At 39.8% G+C, this 14,493-nt stretch overlaps 1 long non-coding RNA gene across 1 annotated transcript in view; it reads left to right on the forward strand.

The window, feature by feature from the left end:
- The window catches only part of LOC142406699 (uncharacterized), a 35,806-nt gene extending 25,200 nt beyond the window's left edge, over nucleotides 1–10,606 (forward strand). Inside the window, exon 3 of the long non-coding RNA XR_012774668.1 lies at nucleotides 9,511–10,606. This is a non-coding gene — a long non-coding RNA (uncharacterized LOC142406699). The remainder of the gene's footprint in view (nucleotides 1–9,510) is intronic.
- The last annotated feature ends 3,887 nt before the right edge of the window (nucleotides 10,607–14,493 follow it).

Consider the following 14,493-nt stretch of genomic DNA (forward strand, 5'->3'; position numbering starts at 1 on the left):
AATGAGAGCATAACAAATTAAACTAGAGGAGTCCCTAGGCATTTATAATGTTAACAGCTGGAGCACTATAAAAAATATTTTTCCAATTTAAAAAGCTCTAGCTCATTAAGTGTGAAGCAAAGTTCATTTCAGATCTCCAAATGCAACAGGCTACTAAGCAGTCAATTAACTTTTGAGTCCTGTCTTGTTCTCCAATCTGAATATTAATAGAACTCTATTAATTGAACATTATACCTAAGAGAGAACAAACAATCCATTTCATACCTAGTAATTGTTTAAATGAGCCCAATTATAGGCCACTTTTAATGCCACATGTGTTACATTCCTAAGTTCAGCACATGTACTCTCTGCATTAAGTTCTGTGCAGTAACCAAAACAATGACTATGCTGCAATAGTGAGAGTGATGGTTACAGACAGTCGAGGCTACATTTCCTTTCAGTTTTATTTAAGCAATTTTACCATTTCACCACTTTTATCCATTGCTTACTGTTTTCAATCCCGCATTTTGCAGTTGGTATACATGTGGCTGTTTGTCTTGATTTTTTGTGTTCTTAAGGACATCTTAACGTGCGCAGAGTCCACATCTTAAAAAAATGCACTTTGGAAAAAGAACCACAGGTTGAGCTGCAGCTTGAAGTACAGAGTGTTTTTCACTCTGCTGAACCATATGCTTCACTGTAAGGAGTAGCATTAGAGATGGCAGAAAAATTTTCTACAAATTACTCAGGGAAAAAAAAAAAAAAAGAAATTCACAGAAGTAGGAGTAGGTAGATGATCATTTGCAAAGAAGCTTTTAAACAGAAAGGTACCATGGCTGGAGGTTCAGCTCAGATAAACACTACAAAGCAGGGAGTAGCTCCTTGTTGACACAGGATAAAATTAGATGAAGTGATGTGACACTGTATCTAACTGTATGCTAGAGATCTACACAGCCAAGCTCAGGGGTTGAGTTTGCAGAGACAGAGTTTTCTGCACTCCATCGTTTCTCCTTACTTATAAAAGAAGGAACATTAACTTTAATTAACAAGATATACCAAAGATGGAAACTCCATAGATTTGAGGGAGGAAGATATTTGCACTAAGGAAGGGGCATGCACAGAAATGTTCAGATTCCAGATACATATATACCACATTATCTTCAAGAGCAACAGCTACTGCTTAGTTTTTAAACCAAGATCATGTTTATCACAGATGTTTCATGGATATGCAACAGGGAACAGATATATTTTGAAGAAAAATTTCTTACGCAGAAAGTAATGAAGAAAACCCTGTTCACCAAAGGTAACTGCATCCAGTTATCGTAACCTCCTGAGAGGTGGGAGGCTGGCAGATCTGAGCCTGAACAGGGATTCCATTGAACAACTTTCCTCGAGCACAGGGAGACTGAACCAACTTCAAAAGATCTTGTTTTCATCCTCCTTAGTTTCATTTGTTGTGTTCTTAGAGAAGTTTTACTTGTGTGTAACTGACTCCGAGAATTACAGTTTCATGAAACAAGAAGTCCCAGATCAGAAATCCCCAGCCTCACTCGAGGTGCAAGGAACCAGATCAGGACCATCCTGAGGATTTAACACTCAAGCATGACACTTAGGAGCTGCATCTAGCCTTGGAAATAGCCTCCAGCTCCAGTACGTTTAACTGCTTTTCCTCTGAAGCTAGTCACACTATACCTAGAGTCAACTTCTACCCACGCGGTAGTGAATTCTGATTTAGACAATATTGCTCCTACTCAGTGTCCTGCCCCAAACCTCAGAAAGCATATCACATTTTGAGACAGCATGCACAACCATATATAGAGAGAAAAGAATCCATGAAGCTATTTTGTCCAGGACAAGAGACACACTATGCCTTGGAGAAATCAAAGTTCATTGTTGAATCTAATGCCAATAGCTTGACAATTTACATACACCACCAGCTTTTACAAAAAGAAAGAAAGGGGAAAAAGTGGCAATAGCCCATTTTTCATTTTTCTCTGCAGTACAATCTTCTCTATTTCTACAGCGTAAAAGCACATCTTCCCTTCCATATCTCTTTCTAAAAAACCCTCTATTTTTATTCTAATATTTAATTGCTCTAGCTTCTTGCTGGATGCTGTGTCCCTTCAAGCAAACAATACAGGCCTGCATTTCTGTTTCTCTTGTGAAAGTCTAATCCCACTCTGTAAGGTTTATAGATTACACTACTATTTTCATATCTTTTCTGTTTCAGAAAATCAGAATGTAAAGATAGCTTTAAATTCCTTTACTTGAAACTGAAGAAGAATCAGTGAGCACCAAAGGCAGCTGCATCTTCATCCTGAAGAATGATTTATCTCAGAGAACAGAATAAGATGGTACAATAATTGTAGTATTGAGAAATGCCAGTTTCATTTAACCAGTCTCCACAGGAGAGATTCAGTACAGATTTCAAAACAACACTGAAAAAGAAATGAATGTTAAAGAACAATCCAGTTCCTATGTGCAATCTCAAGCTACTACACTCTTCACATTCCTATGCGAATGCAATCTGCTGCTATTATTCTAGCATAATTCAATTGTCTTAAGAACTAAGATCACAACCTCTTGAGCAGTGAATGAAGATAACGAGAGCTGTTTAACCTGGAATATTAAAATTATACCTGAAGCCATTATCTTCTGAGGAGACAACTGCCTCAATAAGTAGGTACCATGAGAAATGTTTCCTAGCAAAATGTTTTTACATCATGACAGTTCTCTCCCAATTCTTGAGCTTGTTCAGCTGAACAAAGTCTGAACCAGTACTTACATTTATTTAAAAAAATAAGAATTCTACCATCTTTCCTGGTGAGTTTCCTTGTCTATTTCGGTGGGTTTAAAGGTTTCATCATTTTATACAAGATGGACCAGGATGGATTAGTACAAAATAAAATTTCTTTAAGACAATTAGGCATCTCCTAGGATCTTTTAAATATCTCTGGTCTACATTATGAGAGAAAATGCTTTCCAAAAACATCTTGAAGTTTCACTCAGAATATCTCCCTTGAATGCATTATGCTGCCATTCAGATCCAGAGGGAAACTTGACCAACGTGAGAAAACAGGAGGAATATACATCGTCTCAAAGAAAGAGTCTTAATGTTCAAGAAATTTGAGAAATTCCAAACCCAGCAAAAAAGTCTAGATTCTAAGACCTAGTAAGTAAAGACTTGACAGAGCAATATATCTTTGCAAATCTGTAGAGGTGTCTGCTTTGAAATGGATATTCTTAACCCCACCCCTGCCACTTTACTGGCATTTCCATCCACAGCTGAGAAGCACCTCCTGGACAGCTGTCAGCAGAGGGAAGTATGACACAAGACTTACCTGGGATGTTCCATGAACAGAGATCGCATAGTCTATTAAAGAGGCTCTATTAGCAAGAGCCTCTAGCAGGTGACAGCATGGAATCAGGCTTTTCCCCAAAAAAAGCTTAGGTCCTTCTAAGGGAAAAGACCAAGTTATTTTACATGGTGTATCAGTCTATGTGCACTCCTTCCAAGACCCCAGAGAGGTGTTTTTGATAGGATAAGAGGCAATGCGTGCAAACTGAAACAGAGGAGGTTATCTCTGAACATCAGGAAACACTTTTTCACTGTGAGGGTGACAAAGCACTGGCACAGGTTGCCCAGGGGGGTGGTGGAGTCTCCACCCTTGGAGATATTCAAAAGCTGTCTGGACATGATCCTAGGCAACCGGCTCTAGTTGGGCCTGCTTAAGCAAGGGGGTCAGACCAGGTGAATTCCAGAGGTCCCTTCCAACCTCAGCCATTTTGTGATTCTGTTTTTGCTATTTTTGGGGAAGATCCTGTGCCAGGAATGCACTTGGAGAGAACCTGGCTTGCATTCCCAGATCCTTAAACTTTATGCAGAGGATGCAAGCCTTTATGGAGCCTGTAATTTTCCAGGCTGAGCACTTCCAAACCCCAGCGTTCAGGGCACAGAAGAATAAATACCCATTTTCGTGCAAAAGACTGGGTCAAATCCTAAAGGCTTAGTAAGTAGCAAAGAGAAATTTCAACTTGCCATTCATTTCTGAAGGATCTGCTAGAGTCAATAACTTCTGTTCAGCAAATCTTATGCAAGGTGACGAATTCCTAAGTCTCAACTTTTACACAGATGGTTTGCTAATGTCTTCCTATCGAAGCTTGAATCAATCACCACTTCACAAGGCTTAGGACTTGATTGCTTTCAGATTCGTGAAGTCTGCAGGCTGAATATTCAAGCAGTCAGGCCCTCTGACCCTTCTTTTGAGTCTCACTATTCAAAAGCAGTAAAGATCCCAGGTAAGTAGCTTCATTCAGAGTAGAACTTCACCCACTCTTTCAGCAATTTTGCTATCACCACTTTCATGTAACACCTGTGATATCTTGAAAATGTACTTCCCTGAGCCTTTTAATTACTCATGTGAAAGCTGAATTACTTCTCCTCCCAATAAGGCTCTTTTGGTTGCAAAACATGCGACAGAAAAGGGACTAAGACCCATTTCTGTGGCCAGCCAATAGAAAGCATGGATCAAGATGTTCCAGGCACCATCAGAGCTTGCTTGGTCTAAGAAAAGCTCAGGACCTTATGCATCAGATGCAAGGAAACAGTCATCTCCATGTCTAGCTGGGGTCCTCTGTAAAGGCTGAGTTGCAAGAGAAAGAAGCACAACTACAGAGACAAGTAGCCTGAAGGAAGGTTCTTTTTCAGCTGAAGACCAACCTTCTCAATAGCTAGGGAGGAGGGAGGAGGATGCATGTGTAAAGAAGAAGTGGCAGCAGCAACTTATACTTCCACTTGACAGTGCATGAATAGTCATGCCTACCTTCATGGAAGTGAATGTGTTTAGCTTAGAACAGTTCAGCAAGTTTCTGGCACATATTTATAGGTTAGTCTGCAATAAATTATGTTTAGTCACAGAAACAATTACTATTCCAAGTACAAAATGAGAAGAAAACATTATTCAGTAACTATGTGAAAAAATGAATCATATTTATGCCTCCTCTTATGGACACTTACGTAGAAGTATCAGAATAAAATGTTATTTTAACTTACACTGACATACGATTTCAATAGGCATCTTTATTACACCAAATATGCATAATAGATCAATGTGAAGTGAATTTTATTTTAATTAAAACCTTCTTTGTATTTATTATGAAATACAGCTCATGAACACTACTCACTAGTTCTCATTCACTATACCCTTTTTGTTCTCAGTGACTCACTGAGTACATCCCTTAAGAAAGGGACTACCATGAGTCAGGAGCTCACAGATCAAGGATGCCCGCTAATGGGACAGTACTTCTTTGGGCTTCATAACAGAGAGTCTTGAAGTTTGTTAATGTTGAAGCTTTCCAAAGCCTAAAGTACTTCCAAGCACAGGACCCATGATAATGCCAGCTGCACTTTGTTGTTGTTGTTGGAGGACACCACTTTGAAGTGATCAAGTAAAGATACAAGATGAAAACATCATGCTGTTGCAGCAGTTATGCTAGGGGGTGGAGGAAGGCACGGACAACCTACTTTCCCACTGTTTTTTATAGAAGGAAACAGAATAAAATTTGCTTGCTTTTTGCAAGAATTATTCTCTTACAAGAACCAAAACAGACTCTAGATGTTCTTTTAGTTATTGCATGATTTTAGAAGAGCAGCAAGACTGAAGGGACCCTGAGAATCCTCTGAGGACAATGCACAAAAATGCTTGTAACAACTGCTGTGTTAGTAACTCAACAGGTGACAGTTGCCTCCTGCCCACAACTGAGCCAATGTCGTTCTAGGAGATGAAAACCTTAAAACATTTTGATAAAAATTGTGGCAGTCATTTTATTCCAGTCCTTCACAAGGACTGCTAATTCTTCATGTCTAACAAACATACTTCTACCTAGCAAGTGTTCAGTTAGAAAAGAGGCTGTATAACAGACATACCTGTTTATTAGCTGTTCCCAAAGGCAAGCTAGAGCTGACTCCATCTACTGTGTTGATGATCAGGGAATAAATACAACCTGGATTTCCCATGTATGGCTAAGGAATCAGCAGGTAAAGGCCAGCTGGCTTTGGCAACCAAGAGAGTCAATATTGGCAATCAAGGAGTTAGGCTAGAAGTAAGCTAGTCCCCCGAGAAATGTTGGGTTAGGGGACCTACAGTTCTCCCCCAGCTCTTCTGGAGGTCAGCAAAACACCCTAGTTTTTCCTGTCCTGTGTTTGGAATGTCCTAGCTCCTGAAGCCAAGGCTCCTGCAGTGAGGTGCTGGAGTCAAACTGGGCTTCCAGTCTGTAGTATCCTAGTGTAACCTGTACACTAAAGCATTTCTGCCCGAGAAGACAGCCATCAAGTACCCTTTTACCTCATCAGAAAGCAGGAGATGTCACATACTAAAGCTTTGCATTATTGGAGAGTTCTCCTACCTTAGGAGTACGGGCTGGTCCCCTAACTAATAGGGAGCAGTAACAGTGAAGGGTATATACCATTGACTAAGGACATGAAAAGCAGGCAGAGCAATTTATGACCAACAATGCTGAACTATTACAGGAAATAAAACGTCACTTAAATACAGCTAATATTAGGAAGATCTCAATGACAAGGTCTCAATGCACACATTTTGCAACCAATAGCTCAGCTTTCCTTTTTATCAGGAATTTAGTGGTAGATGACAAAGGCTATCATTGAGTGGTTTAACTATCAAATACGTGAAAAAGCCTTTGCAGAGCAATCTCATATTAATTCCACTCACAGAACAGAATCATAAAATAGTTTGGGTTAGAAGGGACCTTTAAAGGTCATCTAGTCCAACCCCCCTGCAATGAGCAGGGACATCTTCAACTAGATCAGGTTGCTCAGAACCCCGTCCAGCATGACCTTGAATGTTTCCAGGGATGGGGCATCTACCACCTCTCTGGGCAACCTGCTCCAGTGTTTCACCACCCTCATGGTAAAAAATTTCTTCCTTATATCTAGTCTAAATCTACCCTCTTTTAGTTTAAAACCATTACCCCTTGTCCTATCACAAGAGGCCCTGCTAAAAAGTCTGTTCCCATCTTTCTTATAAGCCCCCTTTTAGTGTTGAAAGGCTGCAATAAGATGTCCCAGAGCCTTCTCTTCTCCAGGCTGAACAACCCCATCTCTCTCAGCCTTTCCTCATCCGTCCCTCTGATCATTTTTGTGGTCTTTTTCTGGACCTGCTCCAACAGGTCCATGTCCTTCTTGTGCTGAGGGCTCCAGAGCTGGACACAGTACTCCAGGTGGGGTCTCACCAGAGCAGAGTAGAGGGGCAGAATCACCTCCCTCGACCTGCTGGCCACGCTTCTTTTGATGCAGCCCAGGATACGGTTGGCATTCTGGGCTGCGAGCGCACATTGTCAGCTCGTGTCCAGCTTTTCATCCATCAGTACTCCCAAGTCCTTCTCTGCAGGGCTGCTTTCAATCCCTTCATTCCCCAACTTCTCCCTTTATTTCAGTTGACCACACATTAAGTGGTATTCTTTAGTAACAATTAGTTTCCCAGTTTTTCTAGTTATTTCTCCTTAATCTCTAGGATTCCACTATCTCAGAAATCCAACATGGTTTTTTTTAAAGTGAAAGTTCCTACCATTTTATTTCATGCTTTCTCATTCTGAGAGAAAAAAAAAGGGATATAATGCATGCAGCCCCTGGCTACATACATTACAATATTACACAGTTCCCATCCTCAGCAATAAGAGAAATCCCTGGGTGACTTTTTCATTATGAGGGCACCTCAAGAAATGAGATATCAGCCTAAATGCATTCGGTGAACCAATGCTGTTTACCCAAGGCTACTGAGACTAAACAGTACGCACTGCTCCAGGTTATTTTGGCAGCCCTTCCTAGTTTCACCTATATAATCCAGCAAAGAGCTGGGACTGGGGCAGCTATTTTAATTGATAGAGTAGTTTTCTTTCATAAGCAGAGGGCTAACTCCATGTCTCACTCAACACCACCAGTGTTTTGAATGATCCAGGTTTCCAGGAAGCATGGTTCCCCACGTGCACACAACCCCAGGCATGCTTCCCAAACTCACCCTCCAGTTACTCCCTCTAGTTTCATCTGTCTTCTCCCACCCACTAGCTGATTAACAAGAATAAACCAGGTGGTGCCCAGTCCCTACTCGTTATAAATACGCACATCACAGACCACTTTCCAACACAGCCTGACTTTCAAGCAGCTCCTCTGACCCACCCCACAGCTTCTTTGCCCTTCTCTGCTTTTCCCTTCTCGCCATCTCACACATCCTCTTCACCAGCTGCCCTCTGCTACAGCCACTAAACACCACTTCTGCCTCATTACAGCTACCGAGTCACCCTCTGAACTCCCTGGCTCCTCAATTATATGATTTCCCTAGCAGAAGCAGAGCTTGTGGCATCTCCTTTTAAAGGTCTGCCACCATTCTTAACATGCTTTCTATCTCCTTTATATGTGAGGAATGTTAAAATTGAAGTATAAACACATTTGATGAAGTGTAAAAACCTCAAAAGAGAGCTATAACTAGTTACACTGAGTTGGGGGAAACTGAAAAAAGCCTGAGGGTCTCATACTCTCTGGGTGAAACAGCTCTTGCCCTTACAGCAGGTAATTTAAAGATCAGAATTACCAAGTACCTAGACATCCTTAAATGCCACCCTGAGCACTGCAAGTAAAAGTAAATGAAGCATTAAGCTACCCACAAACGCCTTTCATTTTCTCACAACAATGAAGAAGTATATGACTATATAATACCAAAGCAAGTAATTTTATTTACAGATCTAGAACATTCCAGATGACTGAAAGAGGAAAGCCTGTCAGTAAAGGCTTAAGATAAGCTACCACAGCAATTAAACACTCCAGGAGAAAAAAGAAAAAAAATGTTTATATAATATTTGTGTTATTTCCCAAGTCTTTTGTCTCAGTGTGCAGTTAAAGACTAGTAGGAATGAAATCTGCTGTACACATATATTTCTGATTACTTAATTTTTATAGGAGGTAATGTCCAGCTCTTAAATGTATTGAGGTCCCAGGTTTCACTTTGCAAGATGAGGTGGTGAGACAACCTTTAGCGGCTGTTTTATTTTCCAATAAAAAAGCCTTCTAAAGTATCAAAAGGACTCAACTTCCAAAAGGGTCAAAATTGTTATAATCTTCCTTTAACCCACAGAAAAGGGAATAACTATTGTCTGCAGTGAAGGGCTGATTCAGCTGGTTTTGTCTTTGATGCTGCTGTTGCTACTGCCCAAGACACATACTTTCCTGATTCTCCTTGGACTGTCAGGCAATTTCTACTCAATCTTCAGCAATGTGAAACTCATCAGTTTCAGATTACCTGGAAAACACTGTGTAAGAGCTCACATTTTCTTCTAGCATCCCCCTATCCCATTATTAGAAAAACCTCCAAAACTAGTAAAAGTATATTAGCGGATAGGTGTCATCAGAGTTAAAGTATGTCTTTTCCCAGGCTCTGTTGTGCAGGAGCTTCCTATCTTGGGCAAACTGTGGTGCAGAGAACAGCTGACCTTGATTTTAACTGTGTTTTCCTGCTGCAGATCTTCTGGAGTTGTCTTTGGTCCCAACAACCCTCTGGTTTGCTGATCCGTGAGTTTCCTCTTCATCTCTGACTGCCGCATTGTTCCCCATGGTTGTGTCCACACTTGCCGTGTTTGACCCTAGGTGCACAAGAGGTGACCCCTGGGATAGACAGCTTTAGCCCACACCATGGCGGGCTGGGTGAAGATCAAAAGGACTCAGATTGACCAGAATTAAGGAGGCTTCCTTCCTTGTGCAGTTGTGTCTTCTGCATGATGCCTTTGTGTCAGAGAGACGGAGCAGCTACACCAGACTTCTCCGCACCACTGGGAGGTCCAGCAGGGTTGCGTGCGTGCGTGCGAGCGTGTGCACGCGTGCGTGTGTGTCTGTGTACTCTCTAGAGCTTAATAAAGAGTCGGCTCATGCTGCTGCCTCACTGGGAGCATTTGTAAAGTCTCTTCCCAATTCCTGATTTGCTCTTTACACAGAGCTTACGGGAGGGTGAGGCTGACAAGTCTGAGACGCTAATCATCTGTAGAGTTTGCTTGAAGCAGATCAACAGAATCGGCATTTATTTGGGGGAAAGAGAAGATGGAGGACAACAGTCACACTCACTCCCACACTGTGGAGATAGAGGTCTCATTTCTTCAGGAGACTACGCATTTTTGAGAACTTCTCCAGCTCTCCTCCAGACCAAATTGTTTCCCTGCCCTCCATCTACAGAATGGATAGGGCTTAAAGTGTTAATTCAGCTACTTTTGCTTGATAGCTTATTAGAGAGTGCCAGTAAGTAGGTCTGTCGCTGTCCCTTCCTTCCAGGACTGGAGAATCATCACCAGCATCCTTTGTTGTCCTGAAATCTTCCTCAGCTTATGAAGTAGTTAAAGCTTCTAATTGGGAAGTAATTAAAGCTTCTAGCTGGGAATATTTTTCTGCCCTATCAAATACCCATGTTACTTGTGTGTGTGACTATATATGATTTCTGCTTCTGGAAAAAGAAATAGAAAATTGTTTTGTCCATAAATTTCTTCTCAGGTTTATGTTTTGCAACTGGAAGATCAATTTTCCAAATGTGGCAAATACAAACAATACATTATTTTCCTTTTATGTTACATTCTTATTTTTAAAGGAAAAAAACTTTTTCCCTCTCTCTAGCTAGCATTGTTTGAAAACAATATATACAGCTTGACCTTTACCAGCAGACAGCTCATATCTAATGCTATTCCATCCTTATGAAATGCATAATTCTGAAAATCAAAACTATATCATCAAAACATAACCACAGTATTAATCCTGCTGGCCACAGGGAGAACTCTCAGAGAAGAAACATATTTGAGATAATGTCAAAGGTACTTAATATATTAAAAGTCACCCTTTCAATAGCAACTTACTAGTGCCTGTGATTTCACTGGTCAATCAGAAATACACAAAGAATCGGGGAGATAAAAATTCTGCAATAACAAACATGACAAATGATGGAATAACATTTCTTTCTTCCTTCTCCTTTACTCAGTGGAACACTCGCTATGATTGAGAAGGCTGAATAAAGTGTAGGTTGATTAAGACTGACTTATGTCTAAAATAAGTTTTAGTAAAAGATGAACTGCTATACACTGTATAATTACAGGTTGTGTGTAGGTATAGGTATATACTAATGTTCATATAAGGGATTGTATTGTACAGATTCCAGCTATAGAATTTAGCTACAGGTTCTTCTAAGACCAGAGACCAACAAGCTGTTTATAACTCTATATAACGCTTTCTATGGGTAAATCTCTAAAGCCATTGATGGTATATACTATTCATACCTGCCCTCTATTTACAAGTTAAATCACATATTAACTTGTCTTAAGTGATTCTTAATATGCCATGTTGCAAAGTGTGATCAATACAATGATCGCTTTCTTTTTGTACCTACATAAGAAGCTGAACATAGGAAGGTCATATTCACATGACAAAATAACCTTCTGTTGGGAACAAGTAAGTACTGGCCTGATTCGAAAATCATCAAAGCTAAGAAATGGGCAGAGACAGTGAAATAAAGTTTTCAGAAAAAAATACATAAATATTATCAGGAATAAATAAACTCTTTGGTGCAAAAACCAAACATTCTGGAAAGCTATCTTTCATTCATGCAAAAAAGCAAACAATTGCACATAGCAAACCAATTCATAACATCCAGAAGTAGGTCATGCTTTTTACTAACAGGGAAGAAAGCTAAATGTAGTAAATAATGTATTTACAATAAATAATCTAGCTGTTAAAGCCCTTTCATGAATTTTATCTGTTACTCCTGTGGAACTATGGACATCACTAAAAGGGAGGTCTTGGAAGCTGCTGTGACTTGCAGACTACTGTGGTGGGGTTTTTTAAATGATTTTTTTTTTTCTTTCACTGTAGATAATGTGACATAAAGTATTACAAGGACTGCTTCTGGTAGAAAAATGCAGAAGAAATTAAGTACAATAAATCACCAACCCACAACTGTTAAGTTTTAGACAGTATTTTAGCATCCTGGTTGACAATATTTTTCTTGTTCTTAGCTACTGTTAGTAAATTTTTTTTGTATCAGAAAAAGACATTTTTCTTCTGAAATATAGAAGTTGGAACATTTTGATATTTCAATTAAAAAATTAATTTTCCAGATGAAATTATTTTTATTCATACATTTCCTTAATCTTACTTAAAAAAATATTTCAAAGACTCCACACTGAAGCAAACACATTAAAAACATAAGCAATTTTTATGAACTCAGTATGAAAAATTTTTACAAACTACTAATATTACAGATAAAAATGCTGAAGTTTCATTATTACAGGCAAATCAAAAGGGAGGTGGATTTTTTTTTTTAAATGACCTAACCAATATTTACCAACTATGAGTTATAAAACTAGACATCAAAAATTAAACATCAAAACACAAAAGGGAGAAATGGAAATTGAGGGAGTAACTTTGGCAGGGTAGGGAAGGACATAAGACACAGAAGAAGGGGATAATACAGCACATTTATATTTGGAAATTTCTCCTAAAAATACCTTTAAGGGAGCAGCCTCTCTTCTGTTTCCAGTCACTTTTTAAAAGGTTATTGACCTGTGTCAGGTATCTACCAGGGTTTCCTCAGAAACCTGAAGAATCACAAGCAGCACCAAAAAGAAATGCATTAGTGGGAAGTCATCCCCAATAGCATTTAGTGCTTTAAAAGGGTTTCTCCATGGGGCCAGTCCCAGGCATTTTGTTCACGGACCACTCCTCCTTTTCAGCTGTTGGCCCTAATTATGAGGACATTTTGGCAAAGGGCTTAAGCAGCACGACTGTATAACTAGCTACCCTCTCTTTAATAAGATGTCTAATTTAATGGTTTTAGTGTTACTTACGTTGTGCACAGAGTTGTGACTTAAAGTAGGATATTTAATAAATACTACGGCATTCAGGGCTTAGAGTTGTCTTGTGCCTTATGTGTTTTTAGGACTGAATGTTGGACACGGCTTGCAGCTCTAGCACACCTGTGTTTCCTGATGAAACACAGAACCCAGGACCAGGAAGGGCAAAAGAAAGATCCTGAAAGTCCGAGGCAGTAAGAGTAGTTTCTGTTCTCCTCTTGCCTGAACTGAATGAAAGAAGCTGTGTAATTGATTAATACAAATTAATAAGAAAGGTGTTTTTCAGAGTGTGTGAGGCATGAATGACTGTTGTCCAGAGTCAGAAAATATCAACTGAATTAAAGGCTTAGAAGCAAAGAAAAGAGAACCAAGGGGAAGGAAGCAGATTAAAAAAAAAAACGATGAGGAGGTGGGAGGGGAAGGAGCAGAGGTTTTGTTGCTGGGATTGCTTGCCTCCTTGAAATCTGAGAAACAAAGGGAAAAAAGGGAACTACTTCTATTCTTCTGCACTGTCTAGTGATACATGAAGTGACTTGTTTAGAAAAGAAGGAGCAGCATCCATAACCTCGCCAAAGGCAGGAATTTTAATCCACAGACTTTATTCTCTCAAACCTCCAAGAACAGTATCTCTTTCCTAGGGACTGAAGGACTGAGCAATTTCCTTTTTTTGCTGTCAAGCACCCTATGAAAACTGTAGTGTATCATACATATTTTATAAACATATTTCTATTCTTCTTGCAATTTATAAACAAGGAAACAAAAAATCCTATTAGTGAAGTATTTCTGTCTGACATGATATTGTTGCCTGCATTGAAACTTTTGGACTACCTGGGAAATGGAAGTCACTAATGCATCAGCTTTTGATTTGCACTTCTCAGGAACTTTAATGAGGTAGCTGTGAGCAGCCCCATATTTACTTGAAATAAAATAGCACTTAGAAGCATGGAAACAGAATCCATCCAAGATCCAGCTTTAGTTACAGGAATTTACAAAATGCCACACTTAAAAAAAAAAAAAAAAAAAAAAGAGTTGTCTTTCTTTTTCAGTGTTCAAGGTGTGAGGAAGGACTGAAATTTATCACATCAGAGTTGCTTTTTGAGAAGAATTATCCCTGTGTGCTGATTGAGGAGGACCAGCCACCTCCCAGTTTAATGATTAGCCTAGAGCCAAGGTAGGGAGGGACTCGGAGAAGCAGTGGGCTGCCTGGAACAAGGGGGCATTCAAGTTCGGGCAATTGGAATTACACAGATGATAAGAGAAATTCAGTGTTAACAGGAATTGGGTAGCTGGTGACCTGTACTATCTTTAAGTGAAAAAATAAATAAAGCTGAAGTAAAGAGAAGAAAGCCCCAAGGCAGGCTTTGATGCATTGAGTTAGCTTGAACGTTAGCGTTCAGAGCTGAGCAAAATCAAGCGGCGGGGAAGGACCACCTTGTGCGGAGCAGAGTGTTCCAAAAGGCTTTCATACACCTTGGAGTCTTATTAAATTCGTGTTTTCCAAAACATGTTTATGGCAGTAACAAGAACGGCTGGAAGAGATGCTGGGTAGCAAGCAGAGTACAAAGGACATAATCATTAGAACAGAACATAGTACAGTGATATTCAGCATATTATCTCAGCTTC

The sequence above is a fragment of the Mycteria americana genome, chromosome 2 (genome assembly GCF_035582795.1).
Source record: "Mycteria americana isolate JAX WOST 10 ecotype Jacksonville Zoo and Gardens chromosome 2, USCA_MyAme_1.0, whole genome shotgun sequence".
Classification (NCBI taxonomy): Eukaryota; Metazoa; Chordata; class Aves; order Ciconiiformes; family Ciconiidae; genus Mycteria; species Mycteria americana.